The sequence below is a fragment of the Seriola lalandi genome, unplaced genomic scaffold, assembly GCF_002814215.2.
Source record: "Seriola lalandi dorsalis isolate HSWRI2012SDOR001 ecotype SW California unplaced genomic scaffold, Sedor1 jcf7180002054598, whole genome shotgun sequence".
In the NCBI taxonomy this organism is placed as follows: Eukaryota; Metazoa; Chordata; class Actinopteri; order Carangiformes; family Carangidae; genus Seriola; species Seriola lalandi.
In genome coordinates, this window is record NW_019525151.1 from 175,283 (window position 1) to 182,993 (window position 7,711).

Here is a 7,711-nt window from a genome sequence, read left to right on the forward strand (position 1 = left end):
GAAGAGAAATTAGAGAAAGTGAAAAAAAAGGATGCGTGAGTGTTGGCGTGCATGAGCTACACTCCTCTCCGAACAAGAAGGGAAAAAAAAGAAACAGCGTAGCAGAAGTGAGGCATGTTTCATGCCAACATCCTCTGCATAGGAAGCAGGCAGATGAAAAGAGGTTTCACTGGCTTCAGCGGGGTTCTGTAATGCAGCTCAGCGTCTACATCAAAGCCCATTACATTTGAAGAATGCCACAGCTTTTCTGTACTAAATTGATCCATCGGCTTGCGCTGACTCCCTGCTTGTGTATGACTGAGTAAGGATGACAGGCGTTTTGTAGGAGTTATCACAAAGGGGGGAACCGGCTGTGTGTGTCTGTGCGTGTGTGAGTGTGTGTGTTTGGATGTGTACGTGTCTGCTGTTAAAAGGACCAAATTTCCTCATAGGGATAGAAATATTTTAAAAAAATCTTTCCCTGAGAGGATATTTTGACGAGTTTTTGGGTTAGAATTTAGGTTTGGGGATTAAAATTGGAATTTATGTTAAGTGAGGGTCAAGGTGAGAAATACAACAGAGAGAATGGTGTCAATATAAGTCCTCAAAAGCATATTACAAATGAGTGTGAGCATGTGTGTAAATCTTTAATAATTATCCTCCATAATTATGAAACAACTCACTTGGGTCTCCACAAAAATAGAGCAGTCTACTCTCTGTGCAATATAGAATAACAGCAAGGGAGTCACAGAGAACATCAGAGGATGAATGCAGCTCTGTTGTCATAGGAACAAAACCCAGCCTGGCAAACCTCAATGTCAAGAGCAATATTATCAATTAGGAAATTGTGAAACTTTGAAGTGAAAAGCATCTTGTTTACCTTATGCAGCCTGAAAGACAACACACAGGGAGCTAACTCCTGCTGATATAAGTGTGGTAAATTGAAACAGAGTGAAGGGGAGAGAAAGATAGTGGCAAAGAGCTCAAGTTGCCAAATGTGTGTGTGTGTGCGTGCGTGCGTGCGTGCGTGCGTGCCTGCATGCATGTGTGTTCTGCACTGCTCAATGCCCCTCTTCTGTGGAGGATTACAGTTTTCAGTGTGTGTGTGTGTGTGTGTGTGTGTGTGTGTTTGTGTGTGTTCTCCTTTGGGTCTGAGGCTGACAAACCTTGCTTGTTTCTGTCTTTGTATAATCCCCCTGAGTGTCAACACGATGATAAACCCATGAGTATACTCTTGTGTGTCAGTGCCTCTGAGAGCCAAGGTAAACATATTGGCCACCTGCCTCTGCAACCACCATGGGACACATCAGAAATACCTTGATATAAAGAAACACAAGAGATCAAAAAGAAAAAAAAAGACAAAAGACAAAGACACCCGGCCCAGAAAGAGGCATTGTGTTGCAGGATTAAGCAACAAAATTCTTTCCTTTCTTCTCCCTAAAGCTCCCCCTCGAAGAAGACACTTGATGATTCAAGCCTTCAACTTAAGATTTGTGAGGCATACAAAAGAATTTGACCTTCCTTGTTCCATGATTGATAGTTTAACTTGTCACAAAAGATGGGTTAGCTCCTTTGCCCCTCTACAAAATAAATATCGGAGGCAACCCTGGCACAGATTGAGTGGGTTAGAGGGGACAAATAATAAAACATGGGAGTCCTTTTATATTCTGGTGATTTCTTGTGGAAAAAAAACCAAACAAAAACAAATGAAGCAGATCGGGATCACCTACTGGGAGATGAAAGACAGGAGAAACAGGAAGTGGAGGATTGGAGCGAGGGGCACTGCAGGAGACATGATGTCATGCAACTGGCTCACTGATTCGTAGAGTTACCGCCTGCTGGGACACACACCTGGCTGTGGGGCTCCTTTCAGATGGTCCTCACAGTTGTATGAAGCAACTGTGTCCATGGTCTCCATGTCTCCCTTGTTTATATATTTACATACCTGAAGGACAGAGAGATAGAGCCAAATTAGATAAAGGCAGGTTATGCCCAAATACAGTTTGTAACAGCAATGTGAGTGTGTGTGTGCAATAGGTTTTTGAAAGTGTGTTTTAATGTGTATCCAAGGCCAGCAGTATGCTCCAGGCTAAATTAAAGCCAGTGTGTTTGTGCAGACAAAATTTTTGCAATCAAAAACAGTGCCATATTTGGCTTCACCCACAGCAAATTTAGCACTACCTTTTTTTTACCACTTGTCAACCAGTTACTTGTCAACAGTGACATCTAACGGATGTATTTCACTTTAAAAAAAAAAAAAAAAAGTATTAATCTCTTTCCATTGTTCCCTTAAACTCTCAAGTTTCACGATCTGCACATCAAACCTCACTGACCCACCAGTGAGTGAGTCGATACAAACCCATGCCCTGCAACCAAACAGTGTTCAAGCCCCCAGAAATGTATTTCAAATTCTAGTGGAAAACCTAAGGTTTCCAAAGATACCAAACATATCAGTCTGAATTCTGTGGAAATGTGTGCAAAATGATGCGGGTAAATAAAAAGTAAAATAATGTAAGTAGGCTAGTACTGAAGTCAGTAAGTAAAATAAAAAAGGAGAGTAAATAATGGAGTTACATTCATCAGGTAACCAGAAAAAGCAAATTAATGCTACCATTGCTCTTTGTCTGCTAATTGTGTAAAATGGCAACTGTTCGCTAACACATTAGCCCTATCAACTTTAGAGGGTAATATCATCTGTCAGTGCTGTGTTTACAACTTGTTCTGCAGCCTCCAAGTGGCTAAAAAAATGTATTATTACTGCCTTCAGGGAAAAAAGAGGGAACCCCTGTGACAAGGGTTAAATCCAACACAACTCACGTATCTTCACATGAGCTAGCTGTGTTATATTCAAAAGCATTTCAAATTCTTTAGTGAGACCAGCACCATGAGCGTTTGATTCCTGTGAAGTAAAGAAGCAGAGAACAAGTCAAACTAGACTCTCAAAGTTTAGCAAGGCAAAAGATAGATATCTGCTTTAGAAAAGGATGACAGGATGCTAGGAGACATATAGCAGAGATAACTTTTGAATAATCACCATCTTAATAATGAAAAACAGTGTGACAGATCATATCTACAACAAGTTCCAAGACAGTAGAGAGGATAATGATCGCGATAAAGATGATGAAAGAAGGAAATAAGTAGTTGAGGGAAAGTGAGATGATGCAGTGGAAGTGGAGGAGGAGGGATTCAGGAAAGAAAAGGAGCTGAGAGGAGTGATTCAGAGGACAGGTCCGTTTTACAAATAAGCACATTTCAATAAATACAGTGATATCAGTCTATTTCATCCCTTCACCTGGTGGTCATAATTTTCCCAGCGGCAAGTCATCATGGCGTTCTCACAGGAGAGCACGCCTCCCCTTGGGTGAGTTTGGGATTTAAGTTTGTTGCAAAGCAAAGGTGTGACTGGAAGATAAGGAGACGACTGAATAGAAACATCAGAAGCCAAAGCTGTGGAGATCATATTTACTGTGGAGCCCTCGGGTCTTATCATTACAGTAAGTCCTGTAACAAAGGAACAATATCCAGCAGCAGGGGAAAGTGAAAAGTTAGATGTGCTGTGGATGAAAGAAAGAAAGAAAGAAAGAAAGAAAGAAAGATTTCCTGAAACATGAAATATGCACACCATGAGCACAGTGACTAAGTAAAGCATCTCAGCATCCCTGAGCACAGGGACTTTCTCAGATTTTGATGCTTGGTTGTCATGGAGGCGAAGCAGTCGGCCTTGGTTACCGTTACATTGATAATCTGCTCAGTGGGCATTTCTTAATTAGATCACTGTTGGACACAGACATCCTGTGTATTCAGGGACAATATTTAAAGGTGTCTGCGCGCGTGTGTGTGTGTGTGTGTGTGTGTGTGTGTGTGTGTGTGTGCATGCATGCATGCATCCATCCAAATAATAATGTCCGTCTCTACATCTGTATGCAGCTTATATCTTCCCTGAGCCTCCCTGAGGCTGCTGCACAAACACTTGACGTCAGCATCTGTAGAAACAAACAGTCCTCCCATGTCTTAAATAGGCACTTAGTGTGAGCAATGAGACTCATTTATTTCAACTTGTGCAGAATGCGGAAAATGTTCCAAGCAGGAGGCCAAAACCACTTGACTGAAGTTACGAGTTTATGCAAAGTTTTTAAGACTCAAAAGTCCACGTGGTCATCCCTGAAAGATGAGACACAATCCGTCCTAATACTGAGTGACAGTGGCATGGATCATTATGACGCACAACTACATCTGTCTCCATTTGAGCAGCATGGTCCAACTCAAAACACAGCAGGAGAACAGTTAGAGGGCTGGATATGCTTCATTAGATCCACACATCCCGACAGGTGACCGCAGTGTGCTCAGTGTGAATATTCATTGGAGGAAGTTTAGCTTTTAGTTTAGTGTTTGTTTGTAATATATATTAAGAGTTTTATCATGTGGCAGAGGGAACTCTGGGAGGCTATTTGAGGGAGTGCTTCAATAATGCTCTCCAACTTCTAAAGAATATCTCTCTTTTATACTCCCCCATAAAGAGATGTGGAACCGCATGTGCACATTTATTTGTGAATATTCATATGCCACAGTGCGCTTTCTGTCTGTTTTGCCTAAGGGGAACACTTGAAGAGACATATGACAACAAGACACAAAATCATTTTAAAACTGGTGAAAAAAAAATTATACCATTATGCATCATTGGTGTTCAAGAGTGGGAGCACACACTAACATGCACACACACACACACACACACACACATGTACTTTCTCACATACGCTCTCATACAAAAGCATGTGCTGGAGCTTTGTGAGTGCGGTGTGTGTCTCCTGTGGGGGATTTGCAGAACATAGCAGTGAACATAGCGCAGGATTTCTGTCATCATTGAACACATGGGGAGAGGAGTCTGCCTAGACAGCAGCATTGACAGATTGCATGAATAATTTAGGAACAAAGTGAGAGGCCTCATAGACCTCTGAATCACTACCAATGACAGCTGCCTGCTCCGACTTTGGCTCCTCTCTCATCTTTTTTAATGCATATTATTTCCATAAATTCCTCTCCTTACATTTCTAAGCTGTGTCCAGGCGCAAAGGGCACAGTGCTGAATCTCTGACATGTGAACAGAGGCTATGACCTGAGGGATGAGGGAAGATGACTTTTGGAAAACAACAGAAGAGATGGCCTTGAGATTTCCCTCATAGTTTTCTTGAAACCATGAAACCTAAAGTGCTTTACCTTCTTGGCTAAATTTATAGGAAGGAGGTGTGGAGGAGGCGGACTGGACATAAATATCAATTACAGTGTTACTGTAGATGATAAATGGGACATGACAAAATGATTTCTAAGGGATTCACACTTGGATCATAAGCATTCTATAAAAGGTGGCAGACAGTCTGTATTGATTAGCAATTTCCAGTCAGATATAATTGGGGGATGGTGATTAGTGGAGAAAAGGGGGTCTGGAGGGGAGAAGGGAGGAGACAAAAATCAAATCTGGTGGAAAATGATTAAAAATGTGGTTGCTGCATTGCAGATGTCCAGTATCAGTCAACAACAAGCTACAACATCAGTGGTGTGATTAAACTTTTAAAGAGGCAGATGTGCAAAATACAGATGTTGTAATTTACCATCTTGATGCTCCGCTCTCACAGTCATCAGTGAAGACAAAACAACAAAGCTCGTTACTGAAGCCAAATCATTATTTACATTTGCATAATCATCACTACCGAGGAACAATAGCTTTGATTGTCATTATTTGGCCAGTAGAAGAACATTACAAGGAGATGCAACTCTGAGCAAAACTTTCTACATACTTTGATATATCAAGACAAGGTTTTGCATGTATATACCAAAGCTAGAATGATATCAGCTGATATCAGCATGTGGCACAGCTACTTTCATTTATGAATTTGTCAGCCAATAAGTAACAAGAAACTGCAGCACATATACATGTACATATACAGTATGTGGACATGCATGTTATGTATACCCAAATGTTGAAGTAGACAGGCGACAAACTGGCCCACTTCACTGCACCATGTTTGAATTTAAGCCAAGCTGCAGGGGTTGATATATTCACTTGAGCTCATGATTAAAGAGGGTTTAAAGCCCTGTCTGGAGTGTGTGTTTGTGTGTGTCATAGCAAGGGAGGGTGGGATATGGTAGTCAAAAAGGATTGCAGGCTGTAGCATCAGCGCCTGCAGCCTTGCTCCAAAGTGTTTGGACTGATGTTAACTTTGGACAACTTGTCCCGACAGCAGCAACTTCAGAAGTGTGATCCAAGTAATTTCTCCGAGGCAACCAAAAACAATCAAGGTAGATACAGCCTATATCCCACAAGGCACTCTATAATCCCCATAGCCTTTATTAAAGAGTGACCTTTTTCATCATGGATTAAAAAAAAAAAAAATCACCAAATCCAGTGATTTTTTAAATGGCCTCTTTGCAGAAGAAGTGATTAGAGGCAGCATTCCTGTTCCCCATGTCACGTACAGAGGGACTGGCAGACAGACCTACTGTAATCTGCATTTTTACCCCCCCCCCCTCCTTTTTCAAAGAGGAAGTTGAAGGTTTATTAGAGTGGGTGGCCTGTGATTGTGTTTTAATGAGAGAATGACTGCGGAGGGGAGATAAGGCACCCAGTTCAGGCTGAGAGGTCCTTGGTGGGATTAGAATAATCATCAAAAAACGCCATGTCTTTAAAAAACACACAATGGAACAGGGTCGCTCCTGTCATCCTCCACTCTTCCGCCCATTCATCCCTCCATTCTCTCCATCCCTCCACCCCAACAGTCAGCCAATTGACATTCCAGGGTGATGGTCCGCTGCTTGCAGTGGAATGTGACATTTCCTCTCATCACTCTCTGTACCGAGCCAAATGTGCGGTTTTAGACAGGGACAGTGACAAAACGTGGAAAAAAAAAGGGGGGGGGGGATGTGATAGATGTGAGAGCGTGAGGGGGCACAGAAAGAGAGAGAGAGGGAGGGAGATGGAGCAAAATAAAGATGCATACAAGTACTAAATTAATGCAAGCTAATGATAATGAGGCATTCAGATATATGCAGCATCATTAGCCATCAAGATTTCAGTGTTTCTGTGTTCCTGTGTAAACTTCATTTACATGTTCCCTGTTTAATGTCAACAATCAACCGCTGGCTTTGAGTTGCATTATGGAAATCAGCAGCATGAGAAGGATAAATATAATAGTACTTTTCATTTAGGCTTCCTATAAATGTCATATGCTAATGCGACATTAAGACTTGTTATATACTTGCTTCTTAGTAGCACAAATGCACAGACAACTGGCTGAGACACAACTGTTGTTCACATCTTCATATTTTGTGTTCAGCATTAAAAGCATTAAAAAGGGACAGAACAGCTTCCTATCTTGTACAAGGTAAATATAATTCACCATGGAGACACTTGTGTCAAACTTGCATTAAGTGTTTTTTTTTTTTTGCCACTCGGGACAGTGGAAACAAGCTGTAAACACAACACAGAGATATTATCACCTTATCAAGTTGATATGGTGAAGTTGTTTGCAAACAGTTGGTACAGGATAATCTCTCAGACCAAGTGATTAATGTAAGTCTCATATTCACTCATTTTAGCTCTGTTTTGTTCTCCACCAACTCCTGAGGGAAAGATAACGATATTTGATAATATAAAATGTATTTATCTGCTAAATGTTTACGAGCCGTTCGCTTACTTTGTTTGTATAACATGTGGTGGGTTTATCAGTGATTTATCACC